This window comes from Chiloscyllium punctatum, chromosome 51, assembly GCF_047496795.1.
Source record: "Chiloscyllium punctatum isolate Juve2018m chromosome 51, sChiPun1.3, whole genome shotgun sequence".
Lineage (NCBI taxonomy): Eukaryota > Metazoa > Chordata > Chondrichthyes > Orectolobiformes > Hemiscylliidae > Chiloscyllium > Chiloscyllium punctatum.
The window spans coordinates 31,505,943-31,527,017 of NC_092789.1; positions in this window are offsets into that span (position 1 = coordinate 31,505,943).

Below are 21,075 nucleotides of genomic sequence, written 5' to 3' on the forward strand. Positions count from 1 at the left end.
CGGTCAACAGGAAGAGGGAGAGGAAAGGCAGCAAAGCGGAAATATGAAGAATAATTGAGTGAGAGTGAGAGGAGAGCTAATGGAGGTTTCAGAGGAAGTGATGAACGGAGAGACCCTTCACCAGCACCTTTAAGAGCCTTGGTGACATATTGGGGACTTGGATTTAAAGCTGAATCACAAGATGGAGTGATGGAGAGAAAAATGGATCTGGGCGAGTTACTGTTTGGTGGGTTGGTATGGACTGGCTGGGCCGAAGGGCCTGATGCCACGCTGTAGGGAAACTACACTATATCTGTCTAGCTGGTTCATCTCGGGTCCACAGAAACACAGCTAAGGGAGGGGCAGGACTGCGAGCTCATTGTACAAGGGTACATCTGCTCCAGGAAGAAATGAACAGGCAGAAGAGAGAAGTGTTGGTGGGTTTGAATGGGGGACCGTCACAGCAGTACATGCAGAGGATATTCCTGTGGGATCGTCCATTGACGCAAAATTGCTGTGCCAGGGACATTTCAGGTGTATTTAAAGTAGCACATTTGCCAATTTCAGCACTATCTTCCATGCTTTCCGAACATCGTGGGTCATGACAGCAAAAGTTGTGAAAAATTGTCTGAGAAAAATTATTAGTCAACTTTAGAGCCCACTGACGGCGGTGGTGGGCAAGTTGTTGGAGGGAATCCTGAGGGACATGCTGTACTTTCCTATGCTTGACGTTTTATGTCCTATGTTCCAGCAGGCATACTAAGAAAGATAAGGGCATTACAGTGAGACAGAGTGAGATGACAGTTAATGTTTGAATCTAACAGCTGATTGTATCAACTTTGCTCGATAAAAGCTGTCCAAATTTGTTCACTCCACTGGTCACTGGCTTCCACCCTGAAAAACAACCCCCCAACACCATCCTCTGTCTTCTACCTTTGAACCAGTTGAGAATGCTTGTCTCTAAGTACAGATGTGCAAAATGGGGAACCTTATTCCATATATATTTTCGAAGATGGAGGTGAACAGATTGGTTTAACAGAGAAATGGAAAGGTATTGGAGATTGATTTGGCAGCATGAAATTCCAAAGACAGCAGAACCAGTCATGATAATTTTGAATATGCACCAGGTTCGTGGGAGCTGATATGCATTTTGGTCTGCTCCTGCCTGATATCTCCTGTAATTGTGACTGAATGAAATCTTCATTGAACACATTCCATTGACGTTATGTCCAGTTTTTACAGCCTTCTCACTTCGTTCATCTTGAACCTCTCTTGGGTATTCACAGCTTGCACTGTACTATCCCAAATTGAACATTATCATAAACTGTGTCTCAGTTCCCCGCAATGTCCTGTCCTAACACATGGTCACAATCTCTTCCCTTTGTGGGTCACCCGCTATTCTCTCTTCCCCGCAAGCATACGACGATTGCCGTAACCTATTTTCTTATCTGTCCTGAATATTTTATAACCAGTAAAATGACACACCCAGTAATGCTTCAACTGAAACCCCGATTTTGGAGCTCCCGCAGCATTATTTTTGTATTCTACTGTGGATAGGTGGAATGAAAATCTACCACTGTATCTCACCAGCACTGTTTACCATATACATGGAATTCACGCGTAGGCACATTATGTTTACTTTCCATGATATTGCCTCTCTTTCACCTAACTATGAGTGATCAATACCTTTCATTTTCCTGAGAGGGGGTTTACAATTCCTGAAATCATTCGATGGGTCCTGTTGTTTCTCTTCCAATTTTCACTCTGGGTCTACTCTCCAGACCAGTTGGCAAAAACCTGCCCACATCATATCGGCCGCACTGCAGCCTGTCAAAGTGTATCCACTGAAAAGTGCTCCGGTCACATCAATCTTATCAGTGGTGATATTGTCCCTTCTGTCGAAAGCGCTCTATTTTGCTGTGCACATTCGCAAAATCGTTTGGTAACTTTATTATTCTTCCTTCAACTGTGAGATTCTTCAATCCTCTCTGCTACTCTCTGAACGATACGTAACAGGTTCATCAATATCAAACCATGTCAGATCTGTCTCAGACCAGTGGACATCAGTTAAAGGTGAATGAGCAAGAGATCTCGCGGAGATCTGAGAAATTCCTTTCATCTGGAATGTGTAATGTGCGAGTGGAGACAGTGGTAGATGCAGTTACTCTCACAAATGTTTAACACAGTGTCTAGATTTGACAAATTTGGGTTTAGCGAGCTGTGACTCCATGTTTTTTTTGGAAATTGGAAGAATACGTTTGGATTATAGTAATAAGGTCCTGTGCATCTCTGCACACTCTTTCTGATATTGCGCTGAGTCCTGCACTAACATGTTTTATGATTGCCATTATCTTATTAAGAAGTACACTTTTTCAAAACGGCCTCCCAATCAAATCAAGCAAGAAAGCTCAGAATTATAAAATTGAAAGATTTTGCTGTTTGTGTGATTATCTTTTTTGTGAAGTCCTGTTTTCTCAATATCTCACTGGGAAAGTTAATGTTTTGTTATTTTCTGAGGCCAAAGTGTTTTGCTTTGAGAGACTTCAGTAGAAACTATTTGTTCATAGACGACAAATGATGTCAGCCTCCAAGGATCCCTGTCATATCAGTGGAGATTTCCTCTTTTCAATGGAAAAGGTTTTTTTTGTGATATTGTTGAGTACAAGGCATGTTGTAATGAGAGACGGCAGCAGCAATTATTTGCTCAGAGATGACAAATGATGTCAGTCTCCAGGGATTCTCTTTGTATCATCGGAGAATTCCCCTTTTCGCTTCATAAGAGCAAAACTCTAAAGTGTCATCTCATGATATCACAGGGAGCCCTTAGCTGTGGCTTGCAGAGCGATCAGCCTTAGTAAAAATGAGGGAGAGGAGTGATCGATATCTGAGAAGGACACACTGAAACATTACAACAATGGAACCGAACCTGGAGACAGCAGACTGGAATTCCACAAATATGGATAGAAGGTTCCCTGCACAAATCGCTTATTACATTAGAAATCAGCATTCGATGACAGTCTACTATCGAATACGGTATATCCTTCTGCTGTTTCAGCACGTTTACTATCCATTCCTTGCTGCTGTTGGTGTCTTGGGTAAGTCTCTCGATACGGGGATGTGTGGGCTGTCAAATAAAGAGAGATTGAGTAGTTTGGATGTTTCTTCTGTCTTTGTGATCTCCGCTGACTGCGGGGCTCTTGTGTGACTTAGATTGACATGAGCAACAGACTTTCAGTTCAGACATCGCATGATGATCCCACCTTTCCGACCTCTCCCCTTGTCATTTAAATCCTACAAAGACCAAGATGAGTTTCAATACAGCGATCAAATCTCCTCTCCTGGGAAGTGACTGTGTACGTCTGATCCATATCATTACCACCCTGACTTCTTGACCAAAGATCCTCCAGACCAGCCCCACATCCTGCCTAAGGAGTTTTGACCTGAAACTGCGCTCATCAAAAAAAATCTACAGCAAACATAAGCATTTAACTTTTGATGTTTAATATCCTGGTCTCTAGGACACAGACATTCACTCCCTCAGACATCGATGCCTCGACGCAGCAACGTGTAGCACTTATAAGACACACTCCACAAATGCAACATATGTCGTTAATCAGCCCTTTCCAATATCATGGCCACTTGCATCTAAAAGGACAAGAGCAACATATACATGAGCGCAGCACCAGCTGCAAGTTCCCCTCCAAGCCATTCAGCGTCCTGATTTTGGAAATATATTGGCAATCCCTTCACTGAGTCACAATGTTGGAACTCCATCGTTAATCGCATTCATGTTTGTGCATCCCACAGATTACAGCAGTTTAAGAAGGCAACTCACCACAGCCTTCTCACTGAGTCAAATCGAGACCCACAATAAAATGGTGTCACAACCAAGATGCTCCCAGCCCACAAGTGAATAAGAATAATGCATGGATCGAAGATTGGAATTTGACATTGTAATAATTCAATCAAAGTGTCCTTCTTCTTTCAATAATCTGTGCTTAAATGGTCGAAATCTCTCTCCTGATAAACAAGTTTGACATTGCATCACTTCTCCTTGATTTTTCCTGCAAATAGGAATTCTCGGTGTTTTTGTCATTTGCCATCCTTTTCACCCCCAACCACCCCAACCTCATTGGCTCTTCAGAAACTCGATTCCTCTCTGACTGACTCCTCACTCTTTTGCCAAAACGTGTGCCATCCGAAAACGAGCCTGTTTTACCAGGTAAACCCCTGTGAAAACAGCGATTGGGACTTGAGCCTGTCATTGAACCCCGAGCAACAGGATGTGTTTGTCTCCTAAGTTCAGAAGAAAGGTAACTGGTCCCATAAATTCCGATCTTCTTTCTCTCCACATAAGCTGGCGGACGTGCAAACCTTAGTTTCTCCAGCAATCTTTGCTCTCCTGACTGATTGCCTTCTCACAGACGAACGGGCAGCACCAAAAAAAAACCGGAAGAACGGCAGATGTTTGGAAATCAGATTCATAAGCAGCAAGTACTGTAAAAACACAACACGTCTGGCAACATCAGTGAACAGAAATCCGACTTAATGTTTCAGATACAGCGATACTTCTACCAAGTCACTTCTCGCAATTTTGAGGAAAGTACCTTAAGGTGTTTTATTTTGTATGATATTTACCGGGGAACGAGTCATCATTATGATGCCACTAAAGAAGAAATTGGTGAGCTGCCGTCTTGAAAACCTTTAAGTCAGCATGTTGTAGATAGATGCACAATTCCCTGAGGGATGCGATTCCAGGACTTTGATCCAGCCACAAGGAAGGAACAGCCAACATATTTCCAACTCCATAATGGTGAGTGTCATGGAATCGAATTTGCATCTGCTGTTTTTCCGATGTATCTGCTGACTTTTCCCTTCTAGAATAAAATGTTTATGAGCTTGGAAGGTGCTGTCTAAGAAGCTTTTGTGAATTGCCGTAGTGCATCCTGCAGGTAGCACGCATTCTTGCTGATGAGCATTGTTCGTAGATGGAGTGGACTTTTGTGGATTTGGTGACAATCAAGTGGGCAATTTATCTTTGGTGGTGTTGAATTTCTAGAGTGTTGTTGAATTTGCATCCAACAGGGTTGTTGGGGTGCATTCCATTACAATCCTAACTTGTGCCTTGTCAATGGTGAGCATGGCTTTGGGGGGTTTCAGGTGGGCAGCGAGTCATTGCAGGATTCCCAGCCGCCATTTTCAGCAACAGTGGGAGCAGTGTGAGCCACGACCGGGGGCTGATGGGAAGGCAAATTTCTCTCTAAAAGGACTGACCTGAGGAGTCAATGGCCTCCATTTGCAGCAGCAGCGGCGCTGTGAGTGAAGAACTGAGCGGGAGCCGTAGGATAACACTTTACAAAGTATGGTTCAGGGAGTAAATAGATATATCAGTTAGAGTAGAAACTAAAGAGTAGGCAGGATGAATTGAATGGCTGATCAAATGGTGCAGGAGGGAAGGGAATCAGATTTTTGGAACATTGGGACTTGTTCTGAAGGAGTATGGGCTATTACAACTTGGACAGACGACACCCGCCAGGACTCGAACCAATGACCTTGGGCGTGCTTTTACTTATGCTGTTTTGGATTGTTTAAATTAATGTGGCAAGTGGATTGGAACCAAATAAGCAGATTAATGGACAGTAAGCACGTACTAACTAAAACATATAAGGAACGAGATAATGAAGTCAACCTGACCATTGGGGTGGGTGAAGGCTGGGGAGAAGTGAATCATATGACGAACGCAAAGGGACAGGTGGGCTGAAGTGGGCATTTGTTTTAATTCAAGAACTGCATTAAAATTAAAGGCAGATGAATTTCGGATTGGATTAGTACCTGGGAGTATGGTTTTATTGCTATTGCTAATACTTGGTTGAGGGATGGACAAGAATGACATGTAGATATCCCAGGATTTTGATGATTTATTCAGGAGAGAGAAGAAGTTGAAATGAGTGGTGAACTTTCATTACTAGTCAGAGAGGATATCACAGCCATGCTAAAGGAGGTCATATGTAGGACTGGAGCAGTGTGGCTATATGGGCAGAGCTTAAAATTACGAAGTGTGAGGTAACAATGTTGAGGCTGTATGGAAGGCGTCCCAACAGTAGTGTGAGATTGAGGTAGACGTATGCAAACAAATTATGGAAAGATGTAGGAGCAACAGAGTGGTGGTATTGAGAGAGTGTAATTTTCTCAACATTGACTGAGAGTCACTTCGTGTTAGAGATTTAGACGAAGCAAAATTGTAAGGAGAATCGAAGAGAGTTTTGTATTGCAGGATGCAATTGGTCCAACTCGGGATGGGGCCATACTGGAATTGGAGTTGGGTAATGAGCCCGTCCAGGTGATTGATTTTTCTGTAGGAGATTATTCTGAGAATAATAATCACAATTCCGGAGGTGTCAGATGAGCCATGAACAAAGAAGAGAGTGGCCCTATTGGAAGACAGATTCTTTGGGGGAAGGCCAACTGCAGCAAAATTCTGCAAGAGCTGGCTAATGTGGATTGGGAGCCGCTGCTTCAGGGTGAATCCACATTTGATGTTTAAAGAGAGATTGAGTTGAGTGCAGAACGTACATGTGCCTGTGAAATTGAAGACTAGAAATGGAAAACAAATGAAGTAGCCGTGGATGGCGACCAAGACCGTGGTAGGGAACTGGAGCTGGAGTTGGATGAAGTGCGGATCATTCGGGAGGCAGAGGTGGTCATAGATCAGAGCTTTAGGGAAGTAGTAACTCCGAAAGTTATAGAGAGATGGGTGACAGTGAGGGGGAGTGGGAGGAAGCAGCTAGTGCAGAGACCCCCTGCGGTCATTCCCCTCAAGAACAAGTATACCGTTTTGGATACTTGTGGGGGGGATGACTTACCAGGGGTAAGCAACGAGGTTCAGGCCTCTGGCACGGAGCCTGTCCCCGTTGCTCAGAAAGGAAGGGTGGAGAAAGCTAGAGCGATAGTTATTGGGGACTCAATAGTGAGGTGCACAGATAGGCGGTTTTGCGGGGGCGACAGAGACTCACGATTGGTATGTTGCCTCCCAGGTGCAAGGGTACGTGATGTCTCTGATCGTGTTTTCCGAGTCCTCAAGGGGGAGGAGGAGCAGCCCCAGATCGTGGTCCACTTTGGCACCAACGACATAGGTAGGAAGAGGGGTGAGGATGTCAGGCAGGCTTTCAGGGAGCTAGGTTGGAAGCTCAGAGCTAGAACGAAAAGAGTCGTTGTCTGTGGTTTGTTACCCGTGCCACGTGATAGAGAATCGAGGAATAGGGAGAGAGAAGATTTAAATGCCTGGCTATAGGGATGGTGCAGGAGGGAGGGATTCCGGTTTGTGGACAACTGGGGTTCTTTCTGGGGAAGGTGGGACCTCTATAAACAGGATGGTCTACACCTGAGCCTGAGGGGCACCAGCATCCTTGGGGGGAGGTTTGCTGTGCTCTTTGGGAGTGTTTAAACTAACTCTGCAGGGGCATGGGAACCTGGACTGTAGCTTTAGTGTACAGGTCCTTGAGTGTAGGGAGGTTAGGAACATGGCACCGATCTCGAAGGTGGGTGCCTGTAAACAGGTAGGTGGCTTGAAGTGTGTATACTTCAATGCCAGAAGTATAAGAAATAAGTTTGGTGAGCTTGTAGCATGGGTTGGTACCTGGGACTTCGAGGTTGTGGCCATTACTTAGACGTGGGTAGAACAGGGACAGGAATGGCTGTTTCAGGTTCCAGGGTTTAAATATTTTAGTAGGGTCAGAGATGGGGGTAAAAGAGGGGGAGGTGTAGCATTGCTTGTCAAGGATAGTATTACAGCAGTAGAAAGGGTGATGGAGGAAGACTTGCCATTTGAGGTAATGTGGGCAGAGGTTAGAAATAGGAAAGGTGAGGTCACCCTGTTAGGAGTTTTCTACAGGCCTCCTAATATTCCGAGAGAAGTAGAGGAAAGTATTACGAGGATGATTCAGGAGAAGAGTGAAAGTAGCAGGGTGGTTATTATGGGGGACTTTAACTTCCCAGATATTGACTGGGAAAGCTAGAGCTCGAGTTCGTTTTCTGGGTCGGTGTTTGTCCAATGTGTGCAGGAGGGTTTCCTGACACAATATGTAGACAGGCCAACAAGAGGTGAGGCTATACTGGATTTGGTTCTAGGAAATGAACCAGGCCAGGTGTTAGACTTGGAGGTAGGTGAGCACTTCGGGGGCAGTGACCACAACTCGGTGATTTTTACTCTAGTGATCGAGAGGGATAAGTGTGCGCTGCAGGGCAACAGTTATAGCTGGGGGCAGGGAAATTATGATGCGGTGAGGCATGACTTAGGATGCATGGATTGGAAAAATAGGCTTCAAGGGAAGAACACAAATGATATGTGGAGATTGCTCAAGGAACAGCTACTGGGTGTCCTTGATAAGTATGTACCAGTCAGGCAGGGAGTAAAGGGTCTTGTGAGGGAGCCGTGGTTTAATTAGGAATTGGAATCCCTTGTGAACGGGAAGAGGGCGGCCTATATAAAGATGAGGCGTGAAGGTTCAGTTGGGGCGATTGAGAGTTATAAGGTAGCCAGGAAGGATCTAAAGAGAGAGCAAAGAGCAGCCAGAAGGGGACATGAAAAGTCCTTAGTTGGTAGGATTAAGGAAAACCCAAAGGCTTTCTATAGGTATGTCAGGAATAAAAGGATGACTAGGGTGGGTATCGGTCCAGTCAAGGATAGTAGTGGGAAGTTGTGTGTGGAGGCAGAGGAGATTGGTGAGACACTAAATCAATACTTTTCATCAGTATTCACTCAGGAACCGGACATTGTTGCTGATGTGAATATTGAGTCACAAGTGATTAGAATGGATGGCTTTGCGGTACGTAGGGAAGAGGTCTGGGGAATACTGGAAAGGATGAAAATAGGTCCCCTGCGCCTAATGGCATTTATCCTAGGATTCGCTGGGAAGCTAGGGAGGAGATAGCGGAGCCATTGGCCTTGATTTTTATGTCGTCGCTGTCGACGGGAATAGTGCCAGAAGACTGGAGGATAGCGAATGTGATCCCCTTGTTCAAGAAGGGGAGCAGGGATAGCCCGAGTAACTATAGGCCTTTGAGTCTCACTTCTGTTGTGGGCAAAGCCTTAGAGAGAATTGTAAGGGATAGGATTTATGAACATCTGGATAGGAATAATGTGATCAAGGATAGTCAGCATGGTTTTGTGAAGGGCAGGTCGTGCCTCACAAACCTTATTGAATTCTTTGAGAAGGTGACCAAGGAAGTGGACGAGGGTAAAGCAGCAGATGTGGTGTATATGGATTTTAGCAAGGCGTTCGATAAGTTACCCCATGGCAGGCTAATGCAAAAACTACGGAGGTATGGCATTGAGGTTGAATTAGAGGTTTGGATTAGGAATTGGCTGGCTGGAAGGAGACAGAGCGTAGTAGTTGATGGTATAGGTTCATCGTGGAGCGCAGTTATTCGCGGTGTTCCACAAGGATCTGTATTGGGACCATTGCTGTTTGTCATTTTTATAAATGTCCTGGAGGAGGGGCTTGAAGGCTGGGTGAGCAAGTTTGCGGATGACACGAAAGTCGGTGGAGTTGTGGACAGCGAAGAAGGATGTGGCAGGTTACAGCGCGATATAGATAAGTTGCAGAGCTGGGCAGAAAGGTGGCAAATGGAATTCAATGTAGCTAAGTCTGAAGTCATTCACTTTGGTAGGAGTAACAAGAAGATGGGTAACTGGGCTAATGGTAGACTACTTGGTAGTGTGGATGAGCAGAGGGATCTTGGTGTCCATGTTCACAGATCTTTGAAAGTTGCCACCCAGGTAAATAGTGCTGTGAATAAGGCATATGGTGTACTGGGCTTTATTGGAAGAGGAATTGAGTTCCGGAGTCCTGAGGTCATGTTGCAGTTGTATAATACTCTGGTGCGGCCTCATCTGGAGTATTGTGTGCAGTTTTGGTCGCCATACTTTAGGAAGGATGTGGAGGCGTTGGAACGAGTGCAGAGGGGGTTTACCAGGATGTTGCCTGGCATGGTAGGAAGATCGTATGAGGAAAGGCTGAGGCACTTGGGACTTTTCTCATTGGAGAAAAGAAGGTTTAGGGGAGATTTGATAGAGGTGTACAGGATGATTAGGGGTTTAGATAGGGTTGACAGTGAGAACCTTTTTCGGCATATGGAGTCAGCTGTTACTAGGGGACACAGCTTTAAATTAAGGGGAGGTTGGTATCGGACAGATGTTCGGGGTAGATTTTTTACTCAACGGGTTGTGAGTTCATGGAATGCCCTGCCAGTAGAAGTGGTGGACTATCCCTCTTTATGGCCATTTAATCGGGCATTGGACAAGCATATGGAGGTTATTGGGCTAGTGTAGGTTAAGTGGGCTTCGGTTGGCGCAACATCGAGGGCCGAAGGGCCTGGACTGCGCTGCATTTTTCTATGTTCTATGTTCTATGTTCTAAATTGTGAGACGAGCTAAGAAGATAAAGGAATCAAACGTAAGGTCTACGTGACTTAAAACAGGCGATGATTTGGAATAATATCGGGAAAGCAGGTCAAAACTTACATGAGGAATTAAAAGTTCGAAAGGCGAGCTTAAGCAAATAGCATCAAGGAAAATCCCAAAGCTTTATATTTGTATTAAATGAACAAGAGGGTAATACAACACAGTTTTCGCCCACTCAGTTATGCGAAGATTCGGAGTTTTAATTAATATTTTGCACCGTTATTCACTGAGGAGAGGGATATTGCGAATTTGGAGATTAAAGGCAGATGTTTGTTTACTCTAGATCAATCGGCATTAGTAGGAATGAAGTATTGGCTTTTGCAAAAGATATTAGTTTTTTTGTCCTCAGACCGTGATGGGTTCGAACCAGGTTACAGAGAGAATCGAGAGAGGAAATAGCTGGGGTCTTAAAAGATATCTTTCCAGCATCCTTAAACATGTATGAGGTCCGGGATTTTCGGAGGAATAAGATGGCGTCCCTCTGTTTGTGAATGGTAACATGGATAATCCAGGCCATTATAGACTGTTCAAGGTAAAGTCAGGGATGGCGAAAATGCTGGAATAGGTACTGAATAGGATGCATTTAGGATTGCAAGAAAATGGGCTTAACAGGAAATGGAAGAGCTTTTTGTGGAAGAAAATTCACGTCATATCAACTTAATAGAATTCTTTGAGGAAGTGACAAAGTTGATTGATGAGGCAAGGTATGTAGATTGCACTTCAGTGAGTTGTTTGATCGGTTCCCCATGGTAGGGTGGCGGAGAAAGTGAAGTCGCATGGCTCCTGAGTGTACTAGCTGTATCGATAAAGAACTGGCTCGAGAGCAGGTCACATAAAGTAGTAGTGGAAGGGAGTTACGCAAAATGGCGAACTGTGATCAGTGGTCGTCCACAGGAATCCGTGTAGTGGCCATTGCTGTTTGTGATATACATAAATGCAGAAGTGGTCTGATCATCAAGTTTGCAGATGACACAAAGATTGCTGGAGGAGCAGGTAGTGAAGTTAACAGTCAGAGAATGCAGCAGAATATAGATAGTTTGGTGTGTTGGGCAGAGAAATGGCAGTTAGAGTTCAATCCGGGAAATGTAGTGTGGACAGTTTGGAAGAGCCAATTCAAAGTGAACCATCCAGTAAATGGACAGGCTTTGGGGCAAACTGATCTCCAGAGAGATCTCGTTTTGAAGTTCCATTGTACCCTGAAAGTGGCAAAGCAAGTCGATAGAGTGGTCAAGAAGGGTAAGAACATGCTGTCACAATCAAAGGTGATCACATTCCAGATGTAAATAAGAATAATGCATGGATCGAAGTTTGGAATTTGACATTGTAATGACTCGCACAAACTTTACACCTTCCTTTTATGACGTGTGCTTAAATAGTCGAAATCTCTCTCCTGAAAAACAAGTTTGATGTTGCATCATTTCTTGACTTTTGCTGCAAAATAGAATTCTTGGCTTTATTCGTCATTTGTCATTCTTTCCATCTCTCCCACCCCAACGCATTTGGCATCTTCAGAAACTGAAATCCTAAATGAATTCCTCCTATTCCTTTGCCAAATGTATGTCATCTCCGACCTGCAAAGTTGAATTTCTCCAGCAATCTTGGTTGTCATTACTGATGACCTTCTCACAGCCCAACCGACAGAACCAAACAAACCAGAAGAATTGCTTATTTTGGGACATTACGTTCAAAAACATAAAGTAGATTAGATTTAAGTGTGGAAACAGTCCTTACCGTCCAACAAGTCCACACCGACCCGCCAAAGTGCAATCCACCCATACCCTTAACCTCACACTACGTGCAATTTAACATGGCCAATTCACCTGACCTGCACATCTTTGGACTATGGGAGGAAACCGGAGCACCCAGCGTAAACCCACGCATACACAGGGAGAAAGTGCAAACTCCACACAGTCAGTAGCCTGAGGGGGGAGTTGAACCCGAGGTTTTGGTTCTGTGAGGCAGCACTGCAAACCACTGTGCCACCGTACCGCCCACAAAGCACTGGGAAACACAGCAAGTCTGGCAGCATCAGTTAACAAAACTCAGTTTCCATTCTTCTGTGCCACTGTTTCCACTGTTGAAGAAAGAACTCTTATCTCTACTATCTTTACCAGGAATCCAAGTCCTCATTTTGTTGTTGGATTCATACCCGTTTGAATTCACTCCTTCAAAATTATTGAATACAACTTAAACTTCCTTTTGGAGACTATTTTCCAAGTCATCTCGCTATTGATTTTTTTTTGTCCGCTCTGGTGGAATGCTGATGTCAATGGTTGAGAGCAAAATTTATTGCTCATCTGCAGCTGCCCATTAAGAGGATGTTGGTGAGCTGCCTTGTTGAAACGTTGCAAGTCCACATGCTTTAGTTAAATACACAATTCGCTGAGGGAGGTGATCCGAGCATTAATCCAGCCACACAGAAGGAAAGGCCAAAAGATTGTCAAGTCACGATGGTGAGTGGCATGGAAGTCAACTTGCAGATGTCCTTCTAGAAGAAAATGCTTGAACGTTTGGAAGGTGTTGCCTCAGTATCTTTCGAAAATTTCTGTTGTGCATGCTGCGGGGACCACACATTGTTACTCCTTAGCGTTATTCGTTGGTGACGTGGACATTTGTGAATGTGGTGCCAAAGACACTGGCTGTTTGTCTTCAAAAATGATGGATTCCCAGACGGTTGTAGAATTTTCATCCAACAGTGCAGTTGGGAATTATTCCCTTGTCATCCTGACTTGTGTCGATTGTGAAGAGGGCTTTGCGCAGTTTCAGGAAGTGAGTGATACATTTCACAATTCCCAGCCTCCATTTGCAGTATTATAGGGAGCAGTGACAGCGAGGAGCAGGGGTCTGCTGGGAAGATAAGTTTCCCGCAAAAAGGACTTTCCTCGGCAGCCAGTGGGCTCTGGGTAGGTCAGTGCACTGGTGTAGGTGGCCACTGTAGAAATGAAAAGACAGACAAGATGAATGAAGGACTGAGAGATGGTGCTAGAGTGATGGGTTTAGATTTTTGGAAAATTGGCACCGGTTGTGGGGCAGCTGGGACTATTATTAATGGACGATCTACACCTGGGCTGGACTGGAGATAATGTCCATGAGTGACCCCTCGCTAACACTGTTGCGCAGGCTTTAAATGAATGTGACACCAGCGGTGGGAACCATATGAGAAAATTAGCAGATAGTGAAGAGGTCGTAACGAAAGCATGTGAAGAATGAGATATTGAAGTTAGCGTGATTAAGTGAGGGAGTAGGAGGGAGCACATGATTAACACAAATGGACAGATGGTCTGAGATGCATTTGTATTAATTCGAGAAGTGTCAAAGTTAAGGCAGATGAATTTAGAGCTTGAATTAATACCTTAGAGTATAATATTACTGATATTAATGACACTTGGTTGAAGGATCGTGCAAGATTGGCAATAAATATAACATGATATAGAGGCATCCGGTGGGATAAGCATGGAGGTAAAAGGAGTGGAGGAGCTGCACCACTGGAGAGAGAGGATATCACAGAGACTATTACAAAATGGATGGTCAACATCTGAACCAGACCAGAACCAATGTACTTGGGAAGATTTTGCTACTGCTGTTTGGGAGGTTTTAAACTAATGTCACAAGGGACTTGGAATCAGAAGAGCAAACATTAGGCAGCGAAGTGGAGATTGGAGACGGTAAGAATTATGAAAATAGCATGAATAAAGGGAAAAATAGGCAAAGAGCAGATGAGCACAAAAAGGCTGGTGACCTACAATTCATTCAATTTAATGCAAGGAGTATTGTGTGTAAGGCGGATGAACTGAGGACTTGGATAGGTGCCTTGGATATGAAGTTATTGCAATCACAAAGACTTGGTTGAAGGAAGGGCATGATGACTGGCAATTAAATGTTCCAGAATATAGACGCTTTAGACATAGCAGGGAGAGAAGTAAAGGGGGGCTGGAGTTGCATTGCTGTTCAAGGACGATATCACAGCTATGCCAAATGAGCACACTACGGAGGTCTTGGGTAGTGAGGCATTATGGGTGGAGCTGAGAAATAAGAATGGTGCAGGTGTACCGTTCGGGCTGTATTACAGGCTTCCCAACAGTGAGCGTGAGGTAGAATAACAAATAGGTAAACAGGTTATGGAAAGATGTAGAGGCAACAGGGTAGTGGTGATGGGAGATTTTAATTTTCCCAACGTTGACTGGGATACACTTAACGTCAGAAGTCTGGATGGGGAGAATTTGTAAGAAGCGTCCAGGAGAGTTTTCTAGAGCAGTATGTCAGTAGTCCGACGAGGGAAGGTGTCATATTGGACCTGGTACTGGGGAAAGTGCCAGGACAGGTGGTAGAAGTTGTGGTGGGGGATTTCTTTGGGAACAGCGAACACAATTCTGTAAGTTTTAGAATACTCTTCGATAAAGAAGAGAGTGGTCCTAAGGGAAGAGTACTAAACTGGGCCAAGGCCAAGTATATCAAAATTAGGCAGGAGCTCGGAAATGTGGAATAGACATAGCTATTTGAAGGGAAGTCCGCATTTGAGATGTGGGAGGCTTTCAAAGATAGGTTAAAGATAGTGCAGGATAGGCATGTCCCGTTGAAGGCAAAGGATAGGAAGGGTAAGATTCGTGAACCGTGGATGACAAGAGAAATTGGACGACGAGCCAAGAGGAAAAGGAAATGGTCTAGGCAGCTAAGAAGAGCATGGGCCCTGCAAGAATATCGGAAGAGTGGGACAAATCTTAAATGAGGAATCAAGCGTTCTAAAAGGGATCATGAAATTGCTTTCACGAGCAGAATTAAGGAAAATCCCAAAGCATTTTATTCTTATATAAGAAGCAACCGGCTAAGTAGAGAAAAGATTGGTACACTAAAGGAAAACGAAGGAAGGGTGTGTGTCGAACCTGAGAGAATACGTGAGATTCTGAATGATTACTTTGCATCCGTGTTCCCTGAGGAGATGAACATGATGAATGTTGAGATAAGAGATAGAAGTTTGATTAGTTTGGATCACGTTGTCATAAGTAGGCAAGACGTGTTGGGTAGGCTAGAGGTTATTAAGGTGGACAAATCCTCACGACCAGTTGGGATCTATCCCAGGTTGCTGAGGTAGGCGAGAGAGGAAATGGCTGGGGCCCTGACAGATACTTTTCTGGCATCTTTAAATCCAGGTGAGGTGCCGTACGACTGGAGGGTTGCTCATGTTGTCCCCCTGTACAAGAAGGGTAGTAGAGGTATTCCAGCAAACGACGGACCAGTGAGCCTGATGTCAGTGGTGGGACAGTTGCTGAAGAAGGTACTCAGGGATCGGATCCGTTTATATATCGAAAACAATGGGCTTATCAGTGATAGGAAACATGCTAGGGATTATTTTGGGAATAGTGATCAAACTTTCGGAACATTTAGAATCCTCGTGGTCAAAGACGAGAGTAGTCCAAAAGGAAAAGTGCAAAACCGGGGGAAGGCCAACTCCAGCCAAATTCAGCAGGATCTGGGGGTGTAGACTGGCAGGAGCTTTTAGAGTGTAAATCCACATTTGATATGTTGGAGGCTTTTCAAGAGAGTTTGATGAGAGTGCAGGACTCACAGGTGTCTGCGAAAATGACAGATAGACATGGAAAGATTAAGGAACTATGGATGACAAGTGAAATTGTAAGATTAGCTGAGAGGAAAAAGTATGTACAGCCAAAGTCTAGGTGACTGAGAGCAGAAGAAGCTTTGGGTGAATATCGGGAAAGTCAGACCAATCTGAAACGAAGAATTAAGAAGTCTGGCTGGGGGAGAATTTGTAAGAAGCGTCCAGGAGAGTTTTTTCTAGAACGGTATGTGAATAGTCCGACGAGGGAAGGGGTCATATTGGACCTGGTACTGGGGAACAGGTGAATTAGCAATGCTAAATTGCCCGAAGTGTTAGGTAAGGGGGAGATGTAGGGGTATGGGTGGGTTGCAGTTCGGTGGGGCGGTGTGGACTTGTTGGGCCGAAGGGCCTGTTTCCACACTGTAAGTAATCTAATCAGAGGGATACAGATTCTTAGGAATTGCCAGACAGGTTTTTACAGTACATTTGGATCGGCTCAGGCTTGGAGGGCCTGAGTGACATGTTCCCGGTCTGTAAATTTTCTTTGTTCTTTTCTTTGAAGGAGTGCACATGGAGGACTAGGGCAGTCAGGCAATATGGGCAGTAGTTAACAAATGCTGGGGCCGTACTACGGGCCTCCAAACGCGAGCGTGAGACAGAAGTATAAATATATAAATCGATTATGAAAATATATAGGAGCAACATAGTGGTGGAAATGGGAGATTTTAATTATCCCGACATTGACTGGGAATGACTTGTGTTGGAGTTCTTGATGGAACAAAATTTGGAAGGAACATCCAAGAGAGTTTTGTGAAGCAGTATGTAAATAGTCCCACTTGGAAAGGGGTCAGACTGGAAATTAGGTTTAGGAGCAAGCCTGGCCAGGTGGTTCAAGATTCAGCTGGGGATTATTTTGGGAATAATGATCAAACTTCCGTAACATTTAGAATCCTCGTGGTCAAAGACGAGAATAGACCAAAAGGAAAAGTGCAAAACCGGGGGAAGGCCAACCCCAGCCAAATTCAGCAGGATCTGGGGGTGTGGACTGGCAGGAGCTTTTAGAGTGTAAATCCACATTTGATATGTTGGAGGCTTTTCAAGAGAGTTTGATGAGAGTTTAGGACACACAAGTGCCTGCGAAAATGACGGATACACATGGAAAGTTTAAGGAACTATGGATGACAAGTGAAATTGTAAGATTAGCTGAGAGGAAAAAGTATGTACAGCCAAAATCTAGGTGACTGAGAGCAGATGAAGCTTTGGGTGAATATCGGGAAAGTCGGACCAATCTGAAACGAAGAATTAAGAAGTTTAAAAGACACGATGAAATGTCTTGTGCAAACAGGATTAAGGACAATCTCAAAGCCTTTTTCTTGCATAAAAGTGGAAAGAGGCAAACTCGAGAAAGGGTTGTGCATATCAAGGAGTTAGGAGGGAAGTTATGCATGGAGCCAGAGAAAATGGGTGAGATTTTTATAGAACATAGAACATAGAACATAGAACATAGAACAATACAGCACAGAAAAAGCCATTCGGCCCACGATGTTGTGCCGAACATTTGTCCTAGCTTAAGCACCTATCCATGTACCTATCCAATTGCCCCTTAAATGTCACCTATGTTTCTGACTCTGCCACTCCCACAGGCAGCGCATTCCATGCCGCCACCACTCTCTGGGTAAAGAAACTACCCCTGACATCCCCTTCAACTTAAATTTATGTCCCCTTGTAACACTCTGTTGGACCCGAGGGAAAAGTCTCTGACTGTCTACTCTATCTATTGCCCTGATAATTTTATAAACCTCTATCAAGTCACCCCTCATCCTTCGCCATTCCAATGAGAAAAGGCCTCGCACTCTCAACCTATCCTCATACGATCTATTCCCCATTCCAGGCAATATCCTGGTAAATCTCCTCTGCACCCTCTCCAAAGCTTCCACATCTTTCCTAAAATGGGGCGACTAGAACTGCACACAGTACTCCAAATGTGGCCTTACCAAGGTCCTGTACAGCTGCAAACATCACCTCACGACTCTTGAATTCAAGCCCTCTGCTAATGAACGCTAATACACCATTGGCCTTCTTACAAGCTCTACCCACCTGAGTGGCAAATTTCAAAGAGCTATGAACATAGACCGCAAGATCCCTCTGTTCCTCCGCGTTACTAAGGGCCCTACCGTTAATCCTGTATTCCACATTCTTATTTGTCCTTCCAAAATGGACAACCTCACACTTGACAGTGTTGAACTCCATTGTACTTTGCCTCAGTATTCACCAAAGAGAGGGAAATGACGGATGTTGAGGTTAGGGTCGGATGTTTGATTACACTCGGTAAAGTCGGCATAAATAGGGAGGAAATGGTTGGTAGTCTGAAACGCATAAAAGCGAACAAGTCCGAGGACCTGATGGGATCTTGCCCAAGATAATGAGGGAAGGGAGAGAGGCAAGAGCTGGGATCTTCAGAGATATCTCTGCAGCATCCTTGAACGCGGCTGAGGTCCAAAAGGACTGGTGTCATTTTGTTTAAGAAGGTTAGTAGAGATAGTCCAGGTAATTATAGACCTACGAGCCTGACGTCAGTGGCGGTGAAGCTGCTGGAGAACATGCTGAGGCAAAGGAACTATTTAGATTTGCAAAGAAAATGGGCTTATTAATAACCGGCAGCATGGTTTTGTGGAGGGAAAGTAATGTCTAACAATCCTAATAGAATTACTTGTGGAATTGATAAAGTTGACTGATGAGGGAAGGGCTGTCGTGGTGAAAAACATGAACTTTTGGAAGGCGTTTTATCAGTTTCCACTTTACAGTCTGGTGGAGGAAGTGAAGTCGCATGGGGTACAGGGTGTAATAGCTATATGGATAGAGAACTGACTGTGAAGCAGAAGACATCGAGTAGTCGGGAAAGGAGTTGCTGTGAAGAGTGGATTTCCATGGGGATGCGTGTTGTGACAACTGTTGTTTGTGATACACATAAATGACCTGCAGGAAGGGAGAGGTGTTTCGATGAGCAAGTTTGAAGATGACTCTCAGATTGATGGAGGAGCAGATAGTGAAGGGGACTGTCAGAGTTTTCAGCAGAACTTGGACACACTGGAGAGTTTGGAGGTGAAATGACAGGTGGAGTTCACTCCGGGTGAAGTATCATGAAATATTTTGGAAGTTCCAATTCAGGAACGAATAATACGGTAAATGGAAATGCCCTGAAGAAAATTGATGACCAGAGAGATTTGCGTGATCCATTCCATTGTAGCCTGAATATGGCAAAGCAGGTCGACAGACAGGTCAAGAAGACAGCGGACATGCTTTCCTTCATCGGACAGGGTATTGAGTCAAGAGTTGACAGGTCATGTTGCAATTGTACAGGATTTCGGTTCGGCCACATTTGGTTCAGTTCTGGTACGGTTCTGGTCGCCACATTATGTGGATGCTTTGGTGAGTGTGCAGAGGAAGTTCACCAGGATATTGCCTGATATGAAGGGCGCAAGCTGTGAAGAGAGATAGAGTAGGTTGGAAATACTTTCCTTAGAAAGACAAAAGTTGAGGGGGAATTGATTGAGGTAAACAAAATATTGAGAGATATACACGTGGTGAATAGCAGGAAGTTTTATTTTCACAGACTGGGGAACTCGGTAGGAAGGATCACGAGGTCAAGGTGAGATTGGAAAGGTTGAAGGGAGATATTATGGAAAATGCTTTACACAGAATGTGGTGGGTGCCTCGAACACTTTGCCAGTGGGTAGGTGAGAAGCAGGCATGATAGCATCATTTAAGATGTATCTTTACAGATATATGAATGGGCATGGAGCAAAGGGATACAGATAATTAGAAAATAGGTTAGATAGGGACTCTGGATCAGCGCGGGCTTGGACGGCCAAAACGCCTGTTATTGTGCAGTTTATTTTTTCGTATTTTGTTCATTGTTCTTTGCTATTCATTTGCATCCATTACATTTGCAGAGCGAAATAAGAACAGTGTGAAAATGCCTTGATCTAAACTCTGTAGACAGTCAAATGGGGATACAATGATTAACGAAATCGGTGAATGCAGGCAGTGTGTCCAAAATGTCAAGCTGACCCCCCACCCCCACCCCTCAAGCATGTATCATGTTTCGAACCTGCTGTGCAGTTTCCCTGATGTCTTCTCTTCTTCACAGTCCACATAGAGGCAGAATCCTTCCCAATCGAGGCATTTCTCTCCCAGGAACGCCACAGGCTTTTTGTAAAAACAGCAGAGATGAAACGATGACAGCTGAATCCTCTAACCGTCACAGGAGTGGGTATAATAGTACTAATTTCTGAAGAAGGGAGACAGGACTTGAAGCATGAAGAATACAATCCCGACAGTGTGGAAACAGGTCGTTGGACCCACTAGTCCAAACCGACACTCTGAAGAGTAACTCACCCAGACCTATTCCCCTCCTATTCTGCATTTACCCCAGACTCATGCACCTAACCGACACACCCCTGAAAACAGTGGTTAATTTAGAATAACCAGTTCACCTATTCTGCGCATCTTTCGACTGTGCGATTAAACGGGAGCACTCAGGTGAAACCCAGGCAGACACGGGGAGAATGTGCAAACTCCACACAGACAATTGCATGAGGGAGGAATCAAACCCGAGTCCCTGGTGGTGTGAGGAGACTGTGCTAACCACAGAGCCACTGTGTCATTAACTCAGCTCCCCTCTTCCCAGATTCCGTCAGACCTGGCGAGTTTCTCCAGCCGTTTCTGCTTTCAATTCAGACGCCCAGCAGTTCATCACTGATATTTTAATTATCGTAGTTATTCATCTGGACAAATGGAGGCAGGGAGGTGAGAAACACAGAAAGAGAAGGGACGGGGGAGATATTCATTGGAAATAAAAGTGTTCAATTTCAAAGTTGCACATGTATCCTTTCGAGATTCTAATAATCGGAGGTGACAGAGAGTAGGTGATCTTGCAGCAAGGATAGGTACTTGGGACTTCAATGTTGTGGCTATTTCGGAGACATGGATAGAGCAGGGTGAGGAATGAGATGTTGCAGGTTCCAGGGTTTAAATCTTTCATTAAGAACAGGCAAGGCGATAAAAGAGGAGGAGGCGT